General features: G+C 36.5%; 1 protein-coding gene and 1 non-coding gene across 4 annotated transcripts in view; one reads left to right on the top strand and one right to left on the bottom strand.

The window, feature by feature from the left end:
* Mitf (transcription factor Mitf) overlaps positions 1-27,209 on the top strand; it is a 539,922-nt gene that overhangs the window by 435,087 nt on the left and 77,626 nt on the right. The gene's annotated exons all lie outside the window — the stretch shown is intronic.
* TRNAA-CGC (transfer RNA alanine (anticodon CGC)) lies at positions 19,006-19,081 on the bottom strand. Its single transcript has one exon. It is a non-coding gene; the product is annotated as a tRNA-Ala (tRNA).

Below are 27,209 nucleotides of genomic sequence, written 5' to 3'. Positions count from 1 at the left end.
CTCGATATTTTCAGTTACACTAATTTGAAGTTGTTAGTAAAATCCTTTTTTTTCTTTAGTTTTATGGGTAGAAGAATATTACAAATAGAGAATAAACTATTCAGAAGTATCATTTCTTTAATTCGCTGCTGTTATGAAGCTAAAAAAATGTGTTGCTAATTGCTTTGTACAGATTTTGTTTTTAAATTTTTAACTAAAAATGACATATTCTTACGCACTTATCACAAACATTGTTACAAATCATACGACTTTAGGAACATGATTTTTTACAGTTTAATTATGCATCCTAATGTACAGTCTTAAAGAATTTACAAGAATGGCTTGATTTGTAATAATTATTGTGATAAATGCGTAAGAAAAATGTAATTTTGTAGTTAAAAAAATTCTGTACGAAGCAATTATGGAATTCGCAACACAGTTTTAGCTTCAGAATGCTACCTAATTAAAAAATTATACTCTTGAATAGTTAATCATTTATCTGTAATTTTCTTTGACTCTTAAAAAAGAGAGTAATGATATTTTTGCAAACAACTTCAAATTAGTCTAACCCTGGAAATATTGAGATTAGGACTCATGTTTTTATGACATTTTTTTTTTTGCTCAATGTCTTCTAAAATAAGATCCGTAAGTGGCGGTAAATCCTCATGACTCACCCTGTATATTGACAGCTAGCCTTTGTCGTTTCGCCACGTACCCACTAATTATCCCTGACAGGTGCAAAGAAGGTTCACATACAAATTTCTAGCTGTGTAGGACAAAAATCGTAGTGGATGGCGACACGTTTTGATACAGGAGAACCTAGATTGCATAACACTACGTATACGAAGGTTTTAAATAAAATCATGTATTTAATTTGTATATTTAATATAGTAATAATAATATAATAATAATAATAATAATAATAATTATGATGAAGCGTGGCGACATAGCGATCCGTATGATGGAAACCGGTAGCGGAACTGCGGGCAGTGACATTGCTAGCTATACCTGGTAAGGTTTATCTTGTCTCAGTGGCAATAAAACCAAGTCCCTTCAAATGAGGGTGGAGATTTATAGGAGGGTTGTAAATTTTCAGGATTCCTTTCAAAATCTTGTTATTATACAGGCTGCCGGAATTCAGTTTCTTGAAAGACAAGCTCAGTGACGGAACTACACAGTACGAAGAGAGATATTTTGTTATTTTATTTTGCGCTACAGAATGTATCAACTAGTCCCTTCCGTCACTGGATGGATGGATGGCACCGCTTCACTCACCCATCGCCATAACAACACAGACGAAGTAAGACGTATCTCCTTTCTCTCTCTTTTCACTGTGAGACAAGATACATCACACAGCCTTTAGGCTGGGTTTACACATTGCGATTTTGCAGGAACGATTTTGTGGGACCGATTTTGCTGGACGACAACAACACATTGGTTTAAATGGAACGGTGTACACATTGCCGCAGAATCGGAGCTTGCGGGATGCGACTACAGCATGCTGCAGTTTTGCAGGATGCCGCACGGCGGGATGTACGACTACAACACATGGATTCAAATGGCGGCGTTTACACAGTGCAGTTATGCAGGATCCCGCACGGGGAGTTTTACAACTACAACTCAAGCATTCAGGTAGTGACGTTCACACAGTTCAGTTGTTATCTGTTTCTTTGTGGTCCTGTGCGTGATATTCGACACAGATAGATTTATTCGGTGTGTTCAAGAACACCCATCATTATGGGAGAAGGGGTGTAAAGATTACATGGACAAAAATGTGAGGGAGAAGAGCTGGATTATTGTGGGGGGAAAATATGTTCCCATCATGGCAACAAATGACGGAAGATGTGTAATTGTGTAAATTGAAAAAGTATTCGAACAGTTTAAACTCCAGTGACGATTAGAACTGTGACTCCTACGCGTCTGATCATGGGAACTTCTTATCACAATGGGGTTCATTCTCCAGTGGCCAAAGAAAAAATTTGGAAAGCATGAAAATAACTTGCCGCTCAAGAAAAATGTCTAAATCAAATGGAAAAGCAATTTTAAGAAAATAAAAATCCCGTTTAAGTGCACCGAAAATTGCCTGTGATCTTGAACTACAACTAAGTGTAAGTGACAGCACAGTTCGTAATTATTTGAAAAACAATGAATATCATAATAGTCAGAAGAAAATAATTGTTAATGAAATCTTTAGGAAGAAAGATTAAAATTCGCGGAGAAAATTATATATATGGAAAACACCTCTAATCCGTTCTGGAACAAAGCGAAATTCACAGACGAGAGCAGATTCAGTATTTTTTCTACAGGTGGAAGATGTGACCAAACACTGAACTCTACTCATGAGTAAAGCCTTATTAGTGTCACTTATGAAGTTCCAATCTGTCTTCGGCAAGTTGGCTAAACAACAACATAGTTATATTGAAATTTATTCAGTTAATTTTGTAAATTTTTATTATATATGTTATACTGCAGCCCAAGTAACTGAAATGGCTGACTATTGTGTTCATAATTATTATCTTTGATCGTATGTGGTACTTTCCTTAAAAATACCACAACTTTTGTCTTTTTAACTGAGCTTCCTAAACTATATTCTACAGTAACCTCGCATAAATACTGAACGACTATCTGCAACTCATCATCTTAAATTGGCAAATATCAGTTGTTCATCTGCTAACATTATAGAATTTAAAATCTGTGAATCTAATTAAAATGTGTTTCGTAATTGTTTTGCTGATAATAGGATGACCAGAACTCTTAACGATATTCTGAAACATAGTGCTGTAAAGATGATGATCAAGAGTTCGTCGAAGAAATTGGATATTCGATCAAATTAAAAAAAAACTTATTTTCATATTGTTTTATCTGAGTAATTTTAAAATTTAACAAACCCTTCATTGACACAAAAAAGAATGAACCCAGGATCTTCTTTCTATTGATTCCTTTACGCAAACTAGCAGCTTCACAGACAGGGCTTGCAGTTTTGAATGACTAGCTGTCAGACTACAATAACGGACCTTCGGCTGGGCCTCAAATTTATGATCACCTAAACGAGGGATTGCGTTTTTGTGGGAAATGTGTAGACCGATGAAGGGCATCCCGTCAGGCAGGAGGTAATAAAACGGGTCCTGCAAAATCGCAATGTGTAGACCCAGCCTTAGCGGTAAGAAAACAAAACGGTGGCACTGTAAATATGACCGCATCATACTCTGCTATAATCTGTCATTCCCGTACCTGTGACATTCATATAAGTAGGGGTATATAACAAATGAGGGAGGTTGCGCCTTCATTGTTATTTATGTCCCTTGGTCCGGCGATGGTCGATAGGAGCAGTAATAGTCCATGCAGGTGGTTAGAGGTGGATCGACTGTCGGGTTGCATTCAACTCCTCTTTATACGTACATTGCTCGCGTGTTTGAACCCTTATCAGTGTTTTCCCGGCGAGTTTTTTAAAGCTGTGAAATATATGAAGTTGTCGACCTTTGTACTGTACACTGGCGACGTGCCATATTTGTTGGAACTCTAGTGAACCCGATAAAGCGGTTTCATTTCATTTAAATGTTCGATATCTCTAACCCAACCACCTTTCTGTCTCTATCCTGAGCACCTTGTAGAAACTGCAGTGCTGTCTATACTCTGTGGGGTTGTTGAGAGATTTTAGATTTCAAGATTTATATTCCTCGCGAATTCAATTTACATCATCTGGCCTGATAATATTGTCATAAAAGTTTCAAGTAAATCATATTACAGGATTTTCCTTATATAATATACAGCGTATTCCTTTCAAACCTTCCATATTTTAACGTATTCCTTTCAAACATTTCATATTTTAATAGCACATTACGCAACGAGCCTATAATGGTAGTAATTAAGACGCGAGTATGTTTATGAAACGAGCGCAAGAGAGTTTTATAATTTTCTTACGAGCGTCTTTGAAAGTAAAGGCTCTATAAAGTCTACTACTAGTAGTGGTAGTGGTAGTATCGTTCGCCATTTTTGTTCTCATATTGCTGAGCTACCATACGAGGAATCTATTTGCCACACCGTTAAACATTATCATGTCGTAGCTGCTATGATAATAAATCAAACGCAATGTAATTCAGCAAATAATTGAGCGGCAAATAACGTCTTCGTGTGCTTTCTGCGAACGCCAAAAAAAAGAGCTAAAATGGCTGGCGATTATATTAAGTATTTATCGAGCCTTAAGAAATGAATCAGCGAATCAGAAGACGCACACGTTTAAATGTAGCCGACCTGCAACGCGATTGGCTGCCGGAAATTAGAGCGACGGGACTATAATGTTCCTAATTATGTTAGGTGAAGAATACAATGAGTGCAGTTCTTCGTTGTGTAACTTCCTCCATTCTCTTGTAACTTCGACCCTAAGCACCTTATTCTCAAACATCCTTAACTTCTGTTCCTCTCTCATAACCGTACAAAGCATACAGAACAACCGGTAATGCAACTGTTTTATAAATTCTAAATTTCAATTTTTTAAAAGCAGACTGGATGACAAAATTATCATTATTTGACACTTAATTTATATGATATGTCGCTATTCCTTTGATAATATATGTGAAACCTGAAAGCAAACATATTTCAACTACTTCCCTTTGTGGACCCAATTTTGTGAAAATTCAAATATCAGTTCGATATCTGTTAATCATTTTATTTTGGTGGTACGAATCTTAATCTTTTATCGTCAGTATGAAAGTACATTCGTAAGATATATGGATCATATGCGGATACTTAGAGGAAGGCAGAAAATAGGAAACACTGGAGAATGCTGGGTTTGCAGTGCCCTTGGGCAGAATACTATGGATGAATGAAAAAGTTAAATTCCAAACATGCACTTCCGAATATGTGAAAATGGACTCCGTTATTTTTAGGGCCTATATTTTATTTTATTCTTAGTGATGTATCTCCCCTCCAAAAACACACACACATATTGTTTTTACATACTTTGCTTTTGGGATATTTGGTTCAGTTTGTGTTCTACTTTTCGTTATTCTTCCATTGCCTTTGCGTGGAATGGTCGCTTCAGTCCTTTAACAGTAAATAGAATATAGAAATCATTAATTTTTATTGAGTGCAACTCGTATACAGTTAAAATTGTAAATCAACTTTCTAATTGTTTTACGGTTGTACAAGGACGTAGCGGTAAATTAACTTCATAAAAATGAAGTAGACCCACTTTCAGTGTCCTGTCGTGTGGAACATACAGATTTGAAGTGTTATTTCCTTTGTTTGGTATAAGTGTACACATTCCGAGCCAAAACACCAAAACAAATAAAGGGAACAAACGTTTGGTAAAATAATATAATTTCAAAATTTTATGCATACTTTAAATCACTGAGTATTTGCATTTCAAGTGAGTCATCGTCGCTGGCTACAGTCAAATTTCACGAAATGGTACCACCATCAATTCTTTTAGAATGCAGAATATACGTAAACCTACCCTTTGTTTGTATAACCGACATAACAAATCTATATTATCATAGAGTTTCTATCTAATTCGTCCACACCTGTGGAGTAACAGTCAGCGCGTCTGGCTGCGAAACCAGGTGGCCCGGGTTCGAATCCCGGTCGGGGCAAGTTACCTGGTTGAGGTTTTTTCCGGGGTTTTCCCTCAACCCAATACGAACAAATGTTGGGTAACTTTCGGTGCTGGACCCCGGACTCATTTCACCGGCATTATCACCTTCATATCATTCAGACGCTAAATAACCTAGATGTTGATACAGCGTCGTAAAATAACCCAATAAAATAAATCTATCTAATTCGTTCTGTATTTGAAAGTATATAATTATAGCGCCACTAATAAGTGGAAAATAATTTTTTTCTGAAACAAAATTTCCGTATACATATATGACGACTATATCTATCAAAAAATGAATACAAGAGAATTGAAAGTGAAAAAGTGAAAAAAAATCTGAACAAATGTGAAGTGGAATGAGAGAGAAATTGTAAGCGTAATTAAGTGAATTAGATATTTTATGTTTTTCAATGTTAGGGGTTGGGAGTAGTATCAGGGGTACTATAACTGTAGGGGTATTATAGAAAGAAATATATGGAAAGAGATAATAAAATAGGAAATTTAGGAGTGAAGTGAAGAGAAAGGGATAAATATGTAAATAAACAGAGGATAGAGTAAAAAAATAAGTGATGTAAGTGTTGTAAAATAGAGTAAACGGAAAAGTCAGCGAGTAATGTAGGAGAAAATAGCGGGAAAACAGTGATTAAGAGTAGGTAGGATTTGCGGGTAGAGAAGAAAATAAATAACGCAAATTATTAAGGAAGGAATATGCAATATTTAATAGGTGAGCGAGAAATGGAAGAGAGACAGTCTAGGTAGGAGGGAGAGAAGAGAAGAGGATAGAGGGGGAAGGACATATAGCAATTCAGTCATAACAGAACATTAGAAAGTAATCAAGAAATTCTCGGCAAAGAATACATTAATAGAAAAGCGTTGTATGTATTAAGGAATGGTGGATCGAAAAACAGAAATGTGAAGGTCCACCACAACTGTGAATTTTAAAGTTGACTGATAAATATCATATCATATATGACGACTATATGCTGTAGTTCTTGTATTACTTAGTATAATTTACAATTCATTTTTATATTTCAATATGCCTAGTAAATTATTAAATAAGTATATAATAAATTTTCAATCTTAAGACATATCAACTTGCAAATGTTTATTTGCTATTTAATAAGATATATGAACGTTTTCGCCGTTTGGGGCATCATCAGATATAACAAAAACATATAATCTGAATCTATAATAATAAATTATGCAAATAACAAGAATAAAGAACAATGTATGTATGCAATGCATGAGATTCATGAGCTTTATGTAAAATGTGAAATAATACAGGATAATTGTTGATATAATCTTTAGATTTCAAATTGAATTGGACGGATAGTTTATACATATAGCTCATGTTACAAATAAAATATACAATTATGATTAAAATTTGTCAATGTTAATGGCGAAGTGCATCAACATCGGTTAAAAACGCAGTAATCATAGATTACGAAACGACGGTTAAACAGTAACCGTGGTTAAAATGTAATTTCTGTGCACCATTCATAATCACCGATTACTTAAACATAGTTAGCTGATACTTCATTTAACCAGAGCAAAGTCTATGATGGTACACTGTTTCTACAAAATGACTAAAGGAAAGCATTCATACCACAGCAAAGACAATAGTCAACATCTAAAAACGACTGCGCTCACTCCGTTCTACATCGAAGTGAACATGTCCTACATTTTCGCGTTGCATTTGTTTGCCTTTGGGCGCTGTTATATTTGCGAGTTGCATTTCTTTGTTTTTCATTGCTGTTAGGTTAAAATCGTACAAAATAGAAAATTGAATGCAAAAATGATTATATCCCAATGTGAGGTTAAGTATCGATAGACTTACTTAATAGATTTAAATATATTATATAATAAAGAAGGAATATCCATAAAGGAAAAGGATGCAGAAGATTAGTAGAAATGTGTGTACGACCCAAGATCCCATTTACACCAGGTTACTAAGATCCATTCATAACCTCTCTTTGTTCAGCCAGTGACAGAGAAAGAGATATTCAAGTATTCCCTCTTAAAATACAGAAAATAACAGTTACATAGAATCTTAACGTAAGGAGCTGATCAACAGAAGACATATGACTGTTTTTGAGTTATTGCAAGTGAGCCATTTGTAGATTTTGATAAACAAAATCCCTCCTGAAATTTTCTGTCACCTAATTCCTCGTAAAGATTCTCTCTTTCCACTAAAGAAACTTCACGCCCACGCTCTATCCAAGTAATTCAAGTACTGTACAATAATGATCGTCTTCGAAGTAAACATCTGTGGCTCTGGCCGCCATTTTGCTTTACTTGCTCTACTAATCACTGGTTATCTCCTTTAACCGCTCGAAAATGGCCGGTTATAGATTACTGTGGTTAACCTCCTATTTAAGTCGTAACCGAGGTCGATCCACTGTAAAAAATGCTTAACCAGAGGTTAGGTGACAATTTTAACTGGTGGTTACACTAACCGACGTTGATGCACGTGGGCATAAAATTTATAATGATGATTGATAAAATAGATATTTTAAGAATAGTCATTAGTTGAGGATTGTCGTAGGGTATACGATAATTTGCGTAGCTGATGTTCGTGTGTTATGTGTGTATTTCATCTGAAAATTGAGATGGAGAAATAATAAGTGCAAAAATATATGCAAGTTATTATATAGAGACATAGGTAGTTATTATAAGACTACTTACTGAAAAACGTTCGCTAATGAACTAAATGTTATTTTATGTCGGAGATTACTGTTTTAATTTGACTTGATGGCATCTTATTGTTTATAAATGACTGTTACGTGTAATCAGATTTGTTGAGATATTATTTGAAATGAATGCTCGTTGGTTATGGATGTCGTTGAGTATACGATGATTTTCGTAGTAGTAGATTTTAATCATAATTGTATATTTTATTTGTAGCATGAGCTATATGTATAAAATATCCGTCCAATTCAATTTCAAAATATCCGTCAAATTTAATTTCAAATCTAAAGATTATATCAACAATTATCCTGTATTATTTCACATTTTACATAAAGCTCATGAATCTCATGCATTGCATACATACATTGTTCTTTATTCTTGTTCTTTGCATAATTTATTATTATAGGTTCAGATTATATGTTTTTGTTATATCTGATGATGCCCCAAACGGCGAAAACGTTCATATATCTTATTAAATAGCAAGTAAACATTTGCAAGTTGATACGTCTTAAGATTGAAAATTTATTATATACTTATTTAATACTTAGCATAAGCTCAAAAGTCTATTTGTAAAGTGTCTAATTTTGAATTAAAAGCAATCCAAGCTTGACACTATATTTTCGGGAACTAGCAATTTTTCTCAGCTCACCAATTAAACTTAATTCTTACAGAACCAAAATTAGACGTATAAGTCAGGGGATCTCTTTAGCGTAAAATATTGTTAGTGGACGTTTTTCAAAGTCTGCATTAGTATGTATATGGCCGTCAGGAGTTAAAACATCGATAATTACGTTCTCGCAAGTCAGCATAGAAACTTATGTAAATACCTCGCACTTTCACAAAACGTCATTGCTATTATCTCAAAGACACAGATTTATTTAGGTTTTTACTGCCCTAGTAAGTTGTTGTTAGAGATAATGAAGACGAATATTGGTCACGGAAACGAAGTGAATAATAATTTGTAAATAGTATTTGCAAATAACGGATTCCCTACTAACATGGTCGGAATGGGTAAGGATCTTAATAGACAGAACATATCCGTTCATTACCGAATGAAAAGTTGACAATTTGTCATTGGAAATTGAATAATTGAAATGTTCAAACCCATTTTGAAATGTTGTAGGCGCGTAAATACTTCAAATATATTATTTCCGCTCTGTACCTTTTCCATGAAAAAAATATTAGTGCAAACACTCGTGATGCCCCACTTCGATTACTGTGATATTCTGTTTACTGATCTAAGCGTTACTTCGGCGCAGAGACTACAACGTGTTCATAATATGTGCGTCCGTTTCGTCTGAAATATTCGCCGGGCTGATCACGTAACACCATCCCTTTAAATGTTGTCCCGGCTCCGTCTAGAAGATCGTAGGAAAATCCACTGTCTTTCCCTTCTCTTTCACATATTGCATTTCTCCACTCCTGTCTATCTTGCGTCTCGTTTTCAAAATGTATCCACCATCATAACGTAGGCACACGATCAAAACACTCCTCAATATTATCCATTCCCTCCCACCGAACATCCTCATATTCATCTTCACTCACTGTGGCTGTTCCTAGGTTTTGGAATTCCCTACCGAGTAATGTTAGGGACTGTCAGACATCAAACCAATTTAAGAATAGACTAACGAAATATTTTTCTAATAATTCTTGTTAACAATAATAGCTCTTTCAGATTTCTCAATGTTTAATGGTTATATATCGATCGTCTAGTTCAAAAGTGCGACAACTCAAAAAAACAAGTTCTGAGATATCTTCAGTTCAAAGTTTCAAAAGACGGAGAATTCAATATTTCACTAATAATTTGAAAGTATTAATTTGAGGGCTGCAAGCTTTTTTTTCGTTTTTAATGAATGTGTGTTAAATAGTCTCAATCCAACAAATATTGTCTATCGGCCATACCGCACCTTTACCAGAATCCAATAAACCTTTAATGTTAATTATTTGGAAAGTAATATTCATACCGTGTTAATACTCCAATTTCAAAATAATTGTATTTTCCAAAATTTCCATTAATCTCCGCCAAGAGCACAAATCAATCTCCAACAATCTCCCCCGACACTAATATTAAAAAACACAAATGATAAAATTAAACTCCATAAATACCTGCCCCTGGAAATAAGCTTCAGTAATACAGGCTCTTCCTTCTATGGAAAACGCACACATTTCTGAAACACACTATACTTTGTAGTGTTTACTTCACTTATAGCAGACTTCGAATGCAACAGCGGCCGTAAGTTCGTGTGGCTGACGGGAGCAAGAACATTAGTGAAGGAGTGGAAGTCAAGTACATTCAGAAACGCAGGTACAATAAAAATGCAAGTAAAAATAAAATGATGTCCCTGTATATATATATATATATATATATATATATATATATATATATATATATATATATAATGTTGTTTTATGGTCTAGATATTAATGTAATAACTACAGTATGTAACCAATTGTATTCAAATAGAATTTGAGTCTGGCTGGGCGGAAGAGAAGGCCTACTGGACTTTGCTCTGCCAGATTAAATAAATAAATTATTATTATTATTATTATTATTATTATTATTATTATTATTATTATTATATCTTTCAGAATGTTACATTGCATTTCGTTTCATCTTCACATATTAACGAACGTTCTTGGAAGGTATTGGTAGGCGTAGTACATGAGCTTAGACTGTAACGGGGCCGCTTGTCTCTTCAGATTAGATTGGAAGAATCAGGAAATGAGTGAATGCACGGTTGAAGTAATGGCACGTATCTATGACGCTGAGGCTTGCGACCAAGTGATAAAGTGTACATCTCAGCTGAAAATTCTTCGCAGTCCACTTCATTCTCATGAAATATGTTTTAATCTTATTATGTGACTGATAAGCGAAATTTGCAGCTTACACGTAATCAATACGCTGCTGGTGTTCAAAACCTCTCAAGAAGGTATTCTTCTATTGTTTGATTATCTTCATTATGATTAATCAAACATGTTTATTTTACTAAGGATTCTCGGCTCAAGTGCTTGTACAACTGATTAATGCTGTGGGTGTCGTATAGATGGATATTACATAGTATAGGCCTATAATGCTGCTTGGCTAACTAATGCAAACAAATTATACTCTTCAAATGTTCTAACAAGGGATGCCTCCGGGTCTAAACACTCGAACATAGATGACATCTGGCTCATCTTACTAATTTGAGGGTGATAGTTTTCCCCGTGTGAAGTCAACCATTTAGCATGTAGAACCATTTAAATTAAAAAAAAAAATTAGTGACACTTTTGGTTTGTTTTGAAGAGAAACGCAATTCCAGAACATGTTCATAATTAAACGAAAATGAATGAGTAATGAGGAAAGCACATACAGACGTGGACAAATTATTAGACTAAAACGTTTTTCTTGGAAACATAATATAATTCGTCATATCAACTATCAGTATAATTCACAGAGTCTCTATTGTTGTAAATATGATTGTTTATATCTTCTGGTATGTTTTCCAATGGTTAAGTATATTTTGTCTGGCTGTGTTGGTACTACTGGTGTTTTAATTATATACTGCAGAACATATTCAAGAGTCTGTTCTCCCATGGCCTTCAAGAAGACCGGACCTGAACGAAATTGAAAGTCTGTGATCTATACTGAAGAAGAAAGTGAACAAAAAGAGGCTTATAACAAAACATGGACTCATTTAAGCACTGTCTGATATCTGGCTAAATGATGCCGGTATTCAAAGAAAGTGTCAAACTTTGGTTTCCAGCATCCCTGACAAAATCAACGTGTTAATAAAGAATAAGGGAATTTTCACAAAATATTAGTAACCTCCACACTCAATTGTCTATTCATTATTTCTGTGCAAAATAAATTTTTGTTAATTATTTCTGCTGATAAATACAGCTTTGTTACACACATAATTAATTTAGTCTAATAATTTGTCCACGTCTGTACAATGTATTTTTCATTATTGTGGAATATTAATAAATAAAATGATCAAAACGGTACCAAAGTGAGCAATGGAAACTAGTTACAATTCCAAGGGTAGCACATTCATTGTCATTACTCATGAGTGTCTTTCCATTGGTATCCGACAGTGAGCATTCCACATTGAAACGCAACGTCTGTTACATTTCTGAATGAGGCCTCTCCTGTAGCGTGAATGTGTCAAATTTCACCTTCGTGCAGCGTGTGGTTCACACTACTAGGGAAAGAATGTTTCTTTACTACTAATTTAGCCCTTGACTATATATTTATTATAGATTAGTTATAACCAGAACTAGGAAGTTGGTACCAAAACTGTTGTGTAACGAATGAAAAAGTAATAGCGCATCCCTCAATGTTAATGAATTAGAACGACAAACACGTACAACCGGGTGGTAACCAAACATGTGTTTCAATCGTCCACAGTCTTAGAACAAGAAAATAATAAACTTCGTAACTCTCAAACTAAAATAATTTACATATAAAAATAACGAAGTATACAATTATGATTCTAGCCTCATTGTAACAAATAACAAGGAACATTTTCATTTTATCAAAAATACTCCTTTTATGTTCAGAAAAAGAACAATATTTGTACTCTGAAGACGTTACTGGAGCAAATTTGAAATATGATACAGTATATCTTACTATCTTCAGGTGAACAACTATTTTGCGAATCTAATAGTGTATCTCGTATGTGGCACATAATATTAAACCTATAATTTTTTTCAAGAAAATGTTTAATTTCTATTGTAATGTCAGCTAGGAAGTTCGTATCATAATTCCGATGTTGAACTTTGTAACGCAACCGAATGCATAGCAGCACGTGACGTCATCATTTAACGAAGAATAATCCGGGAAAAATTAAAAGTGTTACACACTTGTTTGCATAATTATTTAATAATAGATGAGTTTAATTTTTTTTGGAATGATGCGTAATATTAACATTACGTAAATAGTACAGTAATAACAGAATAGCTCGCTTCGTTCAGAACCTAAAATATTAATATAAATTAACTAACTAGTCTTCAAAATATTCACGACTCTACACAGCTCCACAGAATGCCACTATGCGTTGTTTATGTGAAATTACTGTGTATCGTCTGTAGCAAACTGGAGCAGGGCGAGACTCGGGTGATATCTATACTCTTCGCTGTACAGTACGATTATTTACTCCTGACAGTCGCCAGCGAAGTGCGCCTGTGTCAGACGAATCCATTTAGTTACACCAAGGGGTGTTTGGGTTAGTCACTCGCTTGCCTTCGGAGCGATCTGATGTCATGCGTGCGGTAGAGCGGTATGTTTCTAGTACAATTTAGCTGTACTGCATTCCTTTGCCGACCGCTCACTCTTATCTCTAATCCAGAGCTCTCTCCACTGCTCCTATTATTTTTCCTCTTTCACGTCGCCGAGCTGTCAGGACTAAATAATCGGTCTGTACTCAACTGAAATATACTGTTTTGGTACGAACTTCCTACCTATGGTTATAACACTTGATCTGTAAACAGACAGACAAATCGACAAACAACGGAAAAAGAAGAGAGTCAGGTATATGCCTGTGGAAATTTTTACAATGATAGGCTTAATATTGTCTCAGATAAATGTAGGCCTAACTAAAATACAAAAAATGTAGTTCTTAGAAACGAGTCCACTCCTGTGGAGTAATGGTTAGCGTGTTTGACCGCGAAATCAGGTGGCTAGCGTTCGAATTCCGGTCGGAGCAAGTTACATGGTAAAGGTTTTTTTCGGGGTTTTCCCTTAACCCAATATGAGCAAATGCTAGATAACTATAGGTGCTGGACCCCGAACTTATTTCACCGGCATTATCACCTTCATTTCATTCAGGCGCTAAATAACCTGAGATGTTGATACAGCGTCGTAAAATGACCCACAAAAAAAGAAAAGAGCGCTTTATAACCTGGCGTGTAATTTAATGATCCCTAGCACGCTGCTATTTAAAGGGAACTGGGGGCAAATGTACAACCCATGTGCAAAAACCGTTCAGAATTTAATGGAGAATCATATTTTTATGCTCGACCATGCCGAAATGTAGTAATTATACACCTGGTAGTAGCCCTTTAATGCACCTCATTAAAGTACAACTATTCATTATAGTTCAGTTGTTCAGCCAATGAGAAATCACCATTGTACCATTATAAAACCGCAAGTACCGATTATTCTCGGATATGCAATCGAAAGACAATTAGCGAAACGTCACGGAGGCTGGAAATCCAATACTGTCGCAGGAGGTTATGTTCTGTTACTGTAATAATTAGCGTTAATTGTAAATAATATTCAAATAAATTCAATTTGTCATCTCGTTTTTCAATTCTAAATCAATTTCCAGGTTATATCAATATTAATGTTCATGTTATTCTCTAGATTATTTCAAGGTCAATGACATTCGTCGCTCGGAAAAAATCAATACTTTCGCGTCTGCGCACATCTCACAATTTAGAAGGTGAGTTCCGCTCTTCACTTAGATAACCATAACATGAATACTTATGAATAATTTCAAGTTAGAAATATGGTCGAGCATAAAAAGTCGTATGAAACTTGCCTATAATGGTAATTAAGACGCTCGTATGAAAATTATGAAACTCGCTTGCGCTCGTTTCATAAACGAACATACTCGCGTCTTAATTACTACCATTATAGGCTCGTTGGATAATGTACTATTATGAAAATCTAAAAAAATGTTTGGTCAATATTAACATCCATGATCCCTTAATGACATTTGTATTAAGGAATGGGGAAAAGATGCTGACAAGGAATGTAGAAAAATAGGAGAAATGGTGTGAATGAATGATTAAAAAACAAGAAAGAATAAAACAGAGAAACACAAGACGTTAAAAGAGAAAGAAGACAGAAAAAGTGTACGAAGAAAGAGGTCTAAATAAATAAAACATTCCATCGACCATTATTAAAAACTCTGTGCAAAGTAAGATTGAAAAGCGAGAGTTTAGAACAGAGTTTCTCGGAATACAGATGAGGCACGTTAGGAGTTCTCCATTCTCGGGGTGCGGCTCATGTTGGACTTGTTTCTTGCGCTTTAAGACCGGCTGTGTGGGAGTCTGGGAGTTAAAGAGTTGCAGAACCCGGCTGAACTTTGTGCCTGTCGGTGTTGGTTCCCAGTACACGACTACTAGCAATAAACTATCAGTGGTGTGGCCTACTGAGCCGGTTCTCCGGACGACGCTTCAATTCCTAGTGACTGATGTAACTGGAACCGATGTTGTGAAAGGTAGAGTTGTACCGGTGTACTAATGGATTCTGCTCTGACATTGATGAACAAAGTTTTATAGTTCAGAAATGCGGATACTTTATTAAACAAATTTCTGTTCTGAAGGTAATGGTACAACAGCGTTTCTCAAATTATGGTCCGTGGACCACCTGTGATCCTCGAGTTCTGTCCTTGTGGTCCTTCAAAATACAGAAAAAATAAAGTTCAAACGAATTGCGTATCACAATATAGCTGAAAATCTCAGACTTTGTAAATTACACATGGCAATCGCCTTTCGCTTTTTCTACTAATATGTTATGAAATTTCTTACGCTACCCGTCTACCCGCTTCCCACTCTACTCTCAACAACAAAAGAAGGATTTAAAGCACTATGAACGTGGCGTTTCTCGCCATCTTTTCCCTGCATATCTGGTGCCGAGGCTGTAACCCAGCCAAGGACCACCCGAATTCATGACTTTTTTAATAGTTTTGCCGACGCCCATGAAATGAGCACGTACTGTACGTCCTATACCAATAATATAACGTGCCAAATTGCATCTTTACTTGTTGAAAATTGAGCATGTTTCTGTATTAATTTTCAATTTTTTTTTTCCAGATAATATAAAAAATTTTACACTCCGCCTATTTTAAAATCCGACAGGTTTACTTTTTACACTTGCGTGTTTCGTCTCTAAGTGTCGTTTCAATTTCGCGGGTTTCATACACTTGTTTGAAAGCACTTCGTAACAAACAACGCACCGAGGTTTTGGTTCACTCTCATTGCCACACCAAGTAAATCCAAGTTCCAAATAACTCTTGTCATATTAACGAATGTATTTTTTCTTTGAATGGCTACTAGTAGGACTAGATATTTCTTTAATGGCACTATAAGTAATATATTTCTTCACACACAGCTTCTGAACCATTAGCACTGCCTAAATGAAGCGTATCATCATGTTCCTTTCTTTTCAAAGATCCGGATCGAAGCCAATTTCCCATTATTTATAATGGGCACTATTTAACAGAGACATGGACAACTACTGCATGTACCACATTAGAAGGATTTCAAACTACTAACTGCTAACATGCAAGCGATGAATCAACAATGCACAGAATTTCTTATAATTTACTTATGATTGGCTACAAAAATATAATTACAAAAGTATTATATTTAATTAATTAATTCTATTTTAAAATATAAGTATACTGGTATTAAAATATGCTACAAAAATGATAAATTTGCTTTCGAAGGGAACAAGAGTAAGGTGGTCCGCGGAACTGTTCTGACTTAAAAAAGTGGTCCCCACTTCAGAAAAGTTTGAGAAACGCTGGTATAACCTAATGTAGATTCTAACTTCAAGCTGCTAATATTTCTCTGAAAGGAAAATCAATGTATTTATATGATGAGAAAGTATTCCGAATATTTTCCTTCGTTCTTAAATAGCTTAATTTTAAATTTCAAACCACAATCTAATTTATTTCGCAGATAATTCGTTGTCCAGTTAATCGTTTTCTGATGCACATAATCGTTCTTCACTACATCCATTCGTTCCCCAGCACATCCATTCGTTCACAGCTATGGAGTAACGGTTATCATGCCTGATCGTGAAAAGAGCGAGTCAGGGTTCATCTCCTGTTTGGGACAAGTTACCTAGTTGAGGTTCTTTCCGGGATTTTCCCTCAACCCAATAAGAGTAAATACTGGTTAACTTTCGGCGCTGGACTCCAGACTCATTTTGCTGGCATTATCACCTTGATCTCATTCAGATGCTATATAACCATAGCAGTTGAAAAAGCATCTTAAAATAATCAATTAAAATACATCCGTTCATTCGTTAGCCTCCCACTACATCCAGTCATTCGTTGGTCTCTCACTACAAGCATTCATTCGTTCTTTCCTCACTACGTCCATTCATCTATTCAGTCGTCCTTTCGTCACTACATTCGTTTGCTCCTCAATTTATTCGTCCCTCACTGCATCCAATCCTTCGTCCCTCACTACATCCATTAATTCATTCTTTCCTAACTACATCCATTAATTCATTTTTTCCTCACTACATCCATTAATTCATTCTTTCCTCACTACATCCATTCATCCATTCTTTCCTCACTACATCCATTAATTCATTCTTTCCTCACTACATCCATTCAGCCATTCTTTCCTTACTACATCCATTAATTCATTCTTTCCTCACTACATCCATTCAGCCATTCTTTCCTTACTACATCCATTAATTCATTCTTTCCTCACTACATCCATTCATCCATTCTTTCCTCACTACATCCATTAATTCATTCTTTCCTCACTACATCCATTCAGCCATTCTTTCCTTACTACATCCATTAATTCATTCTTTCCTAATTACATTCATTCATTCATTCGAACTTCTGTTCGTTCCTCTGCATTCATTCCTTCGTCCTTCACTTAACATATTCATTCGTTAGTCTCCCACTACATCCATCCTTTCATTCGTTCGTGATCGCCCTGGGTGGCGCAGTAGGTATAGTGCTGGCCTTCTGTGCCCTAGGTTGTGGGTTCGATCCCGGCCCAGATGGATGGCACTTAAGTGTCCTTAAATGCGACAGGCTCATGTCAGTAGATTTACTGGCATGTAAGAGAACTGCGGGACAAAATTCCAGCACACCGGCAACGCTGATATAACCTCAGCAGTTGTGAGTGTCATTAAATAAAACTTAATTTAATTAATTCGTTCGTCCCTCACTACATTCATTGATTCGTACGTCCCTCTATACATCATTCATTTGTCCCTCAGTACATCCATTTATCCGTCTCCCACTACACGCATTCATTCGTTTCGCAGTATATCCATTCATTTGTTCCTCAGTTTTTTCATGAAATGTTTATTTGGCAACCGTTATTTCTCAGCTTAAAGGATATTACGGAATCATTATTTAAAAATGTACTTCTAGATGCAGTTTTCCATGTCCCATTTAAATTATCCTAACAATACTTGGGTGAAGAAAGTGGGGGGGGGGATATTGAGTGTGGTCGCCCTTGAGTATTGGAGTTCGTTCCTCTCTAATACATAACCAATGTAATTATGTCACCTCCTGTCCTTTGAGAGCGTCATGCAATAAAGTGTAATACATTCGCGTAGATGTTTTTAAAGTACTTCCTGTGGATGTCATTAATATTACCAAGCAGGAAATTATTTTTTATTGTAAATAATAGTTGTAGTTTGCTTGCTCTCTTATACGAAATATAGACCTGGAGAAAGTACAACGATGAATTAAAAATTGGTTGCCATACGTTCAGGGAGCGTTCTCAGAGAAAATTATTTGTAGAATGTCGTCTTTATGTCGCTTCGTGAGCCGTCTTCTCTGCTGGCTATTAGACTGGATGTCTATGTCTGAGAATTTAACTCGGATTAACATTATCACAGGGTACATCAAATATTCATATGTATGAGGTCTCGCCCACCTCATTGAATATTACACGGCTAATATGAATTAGTCTATTGTATCATTACTATTTGATACGAGAAAAATTCGTACCGGCACTGGGAATCGAACCCAGGACCTCGATACGAGAAAAATTCGTACCGGCACCGGGAATCGAACCCAGGACCTCTCAGTTCTGCGCGCTGAGCGCTCTTACCAACTGAGCCATGCCGGGACACGATCCACGGCGCCGGCCGAACCCCTCTCGTAATGCTATTTTACGGCCTTACTACCTGCACTTGACACGATACACGTCATATGTATGCAGGAGCGCATATTTTTATATGACTTTGTGGCCATATTCAACATCAGTTTTTGACAACTGCTAACGGTTTAATAGATCAAATATTCATATGTATGAGGTCTCGCCCACCTCATTGAATATTACACGACTAATATGAATTAGTCTAGTGTATTATTACTATTAAATACGAGAAAAATTCGTACCGGCACCGGGTAGTAAGGCCGTAAAATAGCATTACGAGAGGGGTTCGGCCGGCGCCGTGGATCGTGTCCCGGAATGGCTCAGTTGGTAAGAACGATCAGCGCGCAGAGCTGAGAGGTCCTGGGTTCGATTCCCGGTGCCGGTACGAATTTTTCTCGTATTTAATAGTAATATCACAGAGTAGATTTAGATTCCTTTTGCGTGCAATACGGAAAAGGACACTTTGTTTCTGAGTCGGTAGTAAACAGTTGTGTTTATACATTATTTGATTGTTGTTTAAAAAAAATAGACAGGACAATGCAAGGTATATCATTTTTTTATTGATAAGGAAAAGCATTTTCGCGGAACTTATGGAAATACGTCCCCTTTATGACAGCGATTTTTTCTAGTAGAACTGCTTCTCACGTTCAGGATAATTTCCACAGTATTTGTGTGACCCAATTGCATATGATTGATTTCAACTTGTCTTTTGTCTACAAGAGACTTAATGCCATTAATATTGTATAGTTGTTTACTGTTAGGTAGGTAAGATGTTTGGGCGCTTAGCTCGGTAAGGAAGGATGTGCACCTGTAAAATGACGTTGAGTAATCCATTGGCTGTGCTCTTGGGGAAACACGATTGTCGTCAACGCCTTCCTGGAAAGAATACTGCAAGTAATTCCTGTCTAGCCGCGCAGGATGAGGCGTGGGAGAGACTGCACTTCGACCCGACAGTCGTCTATCAAGTACCGTGTTAATATGTATATTTCAGAAAATCAGTTTTAATTTAGAAAGGAAAAGTAATTGTTACGAAGAGAATAGGATTTTCCTTGACCACAATACAAGGAAATCAGTTTTGTTCATAGCATACCTGTACCACGATGCTCAATACGTAGTAAATATGCATTCATAGATAGTTGCTAACCACTAGGATCGCTAATATCGCCTCATTACAGACAATGCGAAATATTACCGACATAGTCTATTGTTCCTAGCACCCTCACAACTCAAGCTTCGTGACTGTATATACTAGACCGTGCCGGTACTGTGTTAGCGTAATATCTAGTGTAGTACATCGAATCTACATTCAAAGATACAGGTTCAAATTTCAGGAAAAGAAAACATTAATTTTAGTGCTGGGAAAGGTGTTCATACAGGTTTCTTTTGAATAACTCATAATAATCATAATTGATTAGGCCTCTTGGCCTGTTCCATTTCATAATCTCTGCGTCAGACGATTCTATAATTATTAATAATAAAATTGCTTTATTCACAAGACTGTTATAGCTGACACCAGAGTTTTTGGCGTGTGTCCTAGATATATAGTGCCTAGATTGTGAGCATTTTGCTAGTGCATCTGAGAATTGTACCACTTCCTATACACGTCACATCAGCCGTTTTCCAAACACAGTTGTCAGACTGACTGCGGCAAATGTAAAACACTAGCACTTAACGTTCCCATTACTTATTTCACACGTCAAAAACGGTGACGCGGGCTATACTACACAAATCAATCTCGAGTTCATTACGATACAGTTATATTGTAGTGGTTGTTAGGAAAGTTTTGCAGTGTTATTGTACTTACACTTCATGAAAAATAATTTTCACCACACAGTACACTTCCCCATTCGTCTAAACCACTGAATCAAATCTGTCATTTCTGTTCTAGATGTTTTGCACACACCTTATCCCATGTTGCCAAGAGCTCCTTTGTCCTTGAGCTTCGTCTTCACTTCTGGGGAGACTCAAAGTCACATGTATCAAGATCAGGGCTGTATGTGGGATGATAAAACACAGTCTGATTTTGCAAAAAAAAAAAAAAAACAATGTGAGATTAGCTTTTAGAGCAGGTGCGTTATCTTTGTGAAGTAGTCAAGTGTTGAGCCATGACCTTGGGCGGAGATTCTTGAGCCCCTGGATGATCTGAGACAAGCATTCTTCACTGTTTTACCACTTAGACACCGTGGATTGCTTTGAGTGAAATTCGTTACACAATGCCCCACGAAGTAACACCACAGTCACCATGATCTTCACTTACCTGGACTTCTTCACAGTCATTGGTGTATTCTCATCATCTAATACCCACACGCGGTTTTGCGCCTTAGTTGCAACGTCATAATAATAAGGCTGTATCTCGTCTCCTGTGATGATGGGCTTTGCGTTACGCGATCTCTCTTATTCGAATTTCTTTAGTATTTCCCTCACAATTTCACATCATATGTCTTTTGCCCTTCATAAAGAGAATGTGGCACTAAGAGACTCCAAACCTTCCTCAGACTGAGATGATCATGCGAGATAGTCCGAACAGCTGGTGCATGGATGGAGACTCTTCCCTATCCGCCGGTATGTCACTCTTCACATATCATGCGGAAGCATTTTCCTCATTCTCGATGTTTTCCTTAGTTACTGTTTCTTAGGGCCGTCTACAACAAGCGTCATGTTAAAAATTGAAGTTCCTTTCCTTAACCTCCCTATACCTCCGGAGTGATGTTGCCCGATGTGGGCAGTGTTAACATATCCATGAAATTTACTTTAATACAGTAGAACCACAGTCTATTATATACAGTCACGAAGCCTGAGTTGTGAGGGTGCTAGGAACAATAGACTGTGCCGGTACTATTTCGCATTGTCTGTAATGAGGAGAGATTAAATTTTTTCTGTAGAGAAAAAGTTCGTGTGATTTTGTGCAGTAAACGATTATTGATTAATTTTTAGACGTACAATAAAAATGGAGCAATATTGTTAAATAAAATGTAAATTTAACAATGTTCTATTAATGAGATTGAAAGTTTGTATTTGCTGCTCGTTTTATGTAAACAACAATTGCCCTGTCCGCCCCTGCATTAGAACAGAGCATCTGTTTTGTACCGATATGTCTGTACCCGCTTGAGCTCTACTGTGTACTTGTAAATGTCTAATACAGTAAACTTTAATAATCAGTTAAATAATGCAATTAGAAAAAAATTGAAGACATTTTTTCTTATGACATGAATAATCGTCAGTTAAAATAATGGCACGTATACCCCTTACACCTGTATATTTCGTCTGTAAACAGACACCTTAAATCACGCATTTCTTTTTATTAATATGCTATGTTCCATGTAACAAATCGCCAGCGAAATTCATGGAAGTAGAGTGTATAAGAGACACTATTAAAAAGATGGTGTTATTACTTATAACATATTAACATGTTGGCAGTGAATTTACGTTCAGTACATTTTTATGACTTTTAATTTATATCCCATTCATACCGCGAAGATGCATTCAACGTTATATAATGTAAGGGTATACATAAAGGCCATGATCTTCAGACTGCCGAGGTACTTGCTTTCTTTGATCGCTGCGAAGCGAAATCCTAATGACTTAGACTGTAATCCCTGGCGTAATCCATTCATCTAAATGCAGCCACCGAAAACTGCATCTCCAAGCGTTGAGTCTTTTTGTTCTCTGAGCCCGGTAATAGATATTCTCGGTTAAATTCGTAGTCTACTTCAAATTTAATCTAGCACACTTTCATCCTCTCTAATACATCATCTCAATCTTTTTTCTAGTGAAGAATACGACTGTGTCATAATGCGTAATTTCAAATCTCCAGGTAATAGCACAGTCTGGTATATAGTCACGAAACTTGAGTTTGAGGTTGCTAGGAACAATAGACTGTGCCGGTGCCATTTCGCATTGTCTGTAATGAGGCGATATTAGCGATCCTAGTGGTTGGCAACTATCTATGGGTGCATATTTACTACATATTGAGCTTCATGACTGTATATACTAGACTGTGATAATAATAGATTGATGACAAAAGAATCTGCGTAATTTTATAAATGCAAATTAAAGATGTGGCATAAGATAAATCACTTTCTGATAAAGTTACACTCTTGATCCCTCATTCCTACAGTAAATATCGTCCCAAAATTTACCAAAATTATACCGTTTACTTGTCATAATGTATGCCAGTGTCTCGTACTTTCAGTGTTTTAAAAAAGTAAATAGTATTAGATTTGGTTTTTTTTTTCATTTAAAATTTAAGTGATAATAAAAATGTCAGAATTCTAAATTAAATATCTATAATGCAACTTGGCCACCGGCGTTGCTCAGTCGGTTAAGGCGCTTGCCTGCCGATCTGAATTTGCGTTCGGGCGCGGGTTCGATCCCCGCTTGGGCTGATTACCTGGTTGGGTTTTTCCGAGGTTTTCCCCAACCGTAATGTGAATTCAAGGTAATCTATGGCGAATCCCCGGCATCATCTCGCCAAATATCATCTCGCTATCACCAATCTCATCGACGCTAAATAACCTAGTAGTTGATACAGCGTAGTTAAATAACCAACTAAAATAAAAAAATAATGCAACTTAGAATATGAAAAAAATAATATCTGATATTTTTAACATCACTTTACAACATATCCGAAGCACATAAATTTCAGTTAATAGTTTCTTGGAAAAATGGCGGGTCAGACTTAACCTCCAAAATTCTGAAGAGAGAACTTCGAAATGTTTGATTATAAGAACATAAAACTTGGCACATATACTTTCAAACTTAAACCAGAACATCTATTTAAAATTGGCCCAATTAGAAAGAAAACAGTGCATAAAAATCTCCATAGTGTCCCTTAAACTCTTGAGTCATGAGAGTATAGTACTGTTCTCCAACCAGGAGATCAACCGTGAAAGGAATGTGCTTACTATTGCGTCATCTATTGGAGCGAAGTAGATAGATAATATTGTCGTTATAACGTCAGTTTAAAAACCATGCGCTCTCCTGCATATGTATGGAGAGATTAAAAGACCAGGAGATTAACAGTGATCTAATTTTGTAACTAGGGTAGTATAAACATGTATGTCAATGTTATTGTTTGTGCTGTGAGAGCTAGCCAATAGAGATACGAGTACCCACGTGTGTGTGACCTTATGACATGACATCAACATTCATTCACAGCATCACCCCCCCTGCGTTTCATTCCGGAAAAACTTTCTCGTGGTTGGAGCACAGTATAGGCCTCCTACTGTATACCATACTTCATACATGATTATGATATAAGATGTATGTGCAGAGACCCGAAGTATATTATAATATACCTGCATTTGTGCTCCAACTGTAATCTGCAGAATTTTTTCAGCATTTTTCCTCATGGCAATGACTTTTTTGAAGTGTAGAATTGTACTGAACTTTAAAAATAAATCAACAAATGTCTCAGGAGGCTCATTGTATATACCCCTCCTGTTCTGTGAATGATACTTGTAGCCAAACGGCCGCGCTGTTGTACAAATACAATAAACCGCACCGTGAACTTAATCCGGGTTGTGGTATGGAGGATGATGATGATGATATGTGAATTAATGATGGCGAAATGAGTGCGAGGTCCAACGCCGAAGTTACTCAGAAATTCGACTTCAATTGGTTGAAGAAAAACCCCGGAAAAAACCCCAATCAGGTAACTTGTCCCCACCAGAATTTGAACCTGGCCTGCTCATTTCACGGTCAGACGTGCTAACCGTTACTCTATAGCGATGGGCATGGATATATGTTAAAATAATTTGTAACATAATAGCACATTATGCAACGAGCCTATAATGAAGGTAATTAAGAAGTGAGTATGGATATTTATGAAACGAGCGCAAGCGAGTTTCATAATTTTCATACGAGCTTCTTAATTACCGTTATAGGCGAGTTTCATACGACTTTTTATGCTCGCCCATATTTCTAACTTGATATTATTAATTTTATTTGTATCTGACCTTAAGGAATGTACCGTATGTTGTGAGATGTGCGCAGACGCGAAAGTATTGATTTTTTCCGAGGAACAGATGTGCACATTGACCTTGCTAGGCCATAAGAACCTACAGATATAACATTGAAATAAAATTAGACATTGAAAAACGAGATGACAAATTGAATTTATTTGAATATTATTTACAATTAACGCTAATTATTATAGTAACAGAACATAACCTTCTGCGACAGTATTGGATTTCCAGCCTCCGTGACTTTTCGCTAATTCTCTTTCGATTGCATATCCGAGAATAATCGATACTTGCGGTTTTATAACGGTAGAAAGCTGACCTGTCATTGGCTGAACAGTTGTAACCTGAGTCGTCATTGGCTGAAAGACCTGACCTTTTATGAGTAGGTGTACTTTAATGACATGCATTAAAGGTCTGCTACCAGGTGTATAATTACTACATTTCGGCATGGTCGAGCATACAAATAAATTAACAAATGCCTCAGGAGGCTCATTGTATATACCCCTCCTGTTCTGTGAATGATACTTGTAGCCGAACGGCCGCGCTCTTGTACAGATACAACACGCCACACCGTGAACTTCACCGGGCTGTGATATGGATGATGATGATGATGATGATGATGATATGTGAATTAATGATGGCGAAATGAGTCGGAGGTCCAACGCCGAAAGTTACCTGGAAATTCTACTTCAATTGGTTGAGGGGAAAACCTCGAAAAAAACCTCCAATCAGGTAACTTGTCCACACCAGGTTTTGAACTCTGGCCTGCTCACTTCACTGTCAGACGTGCTAACCGTTACTCTGCAGCGGTGGGCATGGATATATGTTAAAAGAATTTGTTACATAAAATGTGTAATTAGAGAGTAGGCGGTATTTTTGTTTCACCGATTTTTTTTTTTTACTAGAGATGTGAGTGGTTACGTCATATGTGGCATTCACAGTTACCTGTGTACTCCAGTCAGTGAGGCAGGCAGTCAGTCCATCCTGAAGCAAATATTGTATAACCGCGTGGGATTTATTGTGGTTGTAAATCTTTTCCAAGGACGCGTAATTATCTGTGTGATAAGCCTTGGCTCCCATGCGTATCCAGTCTGGCGCTCGAATATGCAATTGAAACTTTAACATTTCTGCGGTTAGAGCCATATAATTAGTTGGAGGCAGGCAACCGGAACCTATGCGATGCAGTTTTCGGGGCCTCCATCGCATGCTAGAACTCTTCGACCAAGGTTTGTTTATTTGTTAGTTTAATAACTCTCCAGTTCTGGAAAACGCTCCTTGTTAGGCGCGGGTGGGGAAGGACAGGACCTCTCGTCCTTGAAATGTGTAATGGAGGTCTTCTCGGTTTCCGTGGATAAATCTGTTGAATAAAATTATGCGGAAAGTAATCTATCACTTATACAGGGACATCGTTTTATTTTTACCAACATTTTTAATATTAACCTGGCTATACCTTTCTATTAACGATTGAAACAGGAAACACCGTTTGCTACCCCTTCCACGACTGGAGTTCGATGCTACTTGCGTAAAATACAAATCACTTTACTAGGTATAGGAGGGAAGAAAAGTAGTTCATCCCATTATGTAAACAAGGAAATATCACAATTTTGAGTTTGATAATTTTCATTAGGCTTTTGTTTAATCAAAATACAGTACTGTATTACCACTTAGTATTTTACTCACAACTGAGCTATCCATTCGGACGTATTAATTATGCAATGTATATTGTACTTTACAGCTCATTAGCGTACAATATAGAGAATGAAGTTAAATTGAAAAATAATCATAATATGGATATTTAAACACATTTTTTAAAATGGTGGCCGTTCATTTCGATACATGCTTCAGTTCTTTTGTGCATATTATCACACTATAGACTATTGTACCTAATTCCAATTACCAGTTTCGTCCTTCGTACGAGTAACTCATGTTGAAATAATTCTGTACCTACTCTATAAAAGAGTACCTTACGTACTGTAAATTCAATCTTCACTTCTGCCCGATCCGAAAAGATAAAATTACTCAGAAATGCTATCTACTGTCCGTTCAAGTTGTTTTGTCGCAGGGTCGTAGAAAGGGGTGTGAATCACGTGACAGTTAATTACTTAACGAGGCCCTTTTATTTAAGTTATTTTAAA

The sequence above is a fragment of the Periplaneta americana genome, chromosome 10 (assembly GCF_040183065.1).
Source record: "Periplaneta americana isolate PAMFEO1 chromosome 10, P.americana_PAMFEO1_priV1, whole genome shotgun sequence".
Taxonomy (NCBI): Eukaryota; Metazoa; Arthropoda; class Insecta; order Blattodea; family Blattidae; genus Periplaneta; species Periplaneta americana.
The sequence above is the reverse complement of the archived record's forward strand: the minus strand, read 5'-3'. Positions and strand labels throughout refer to the sequence as shown.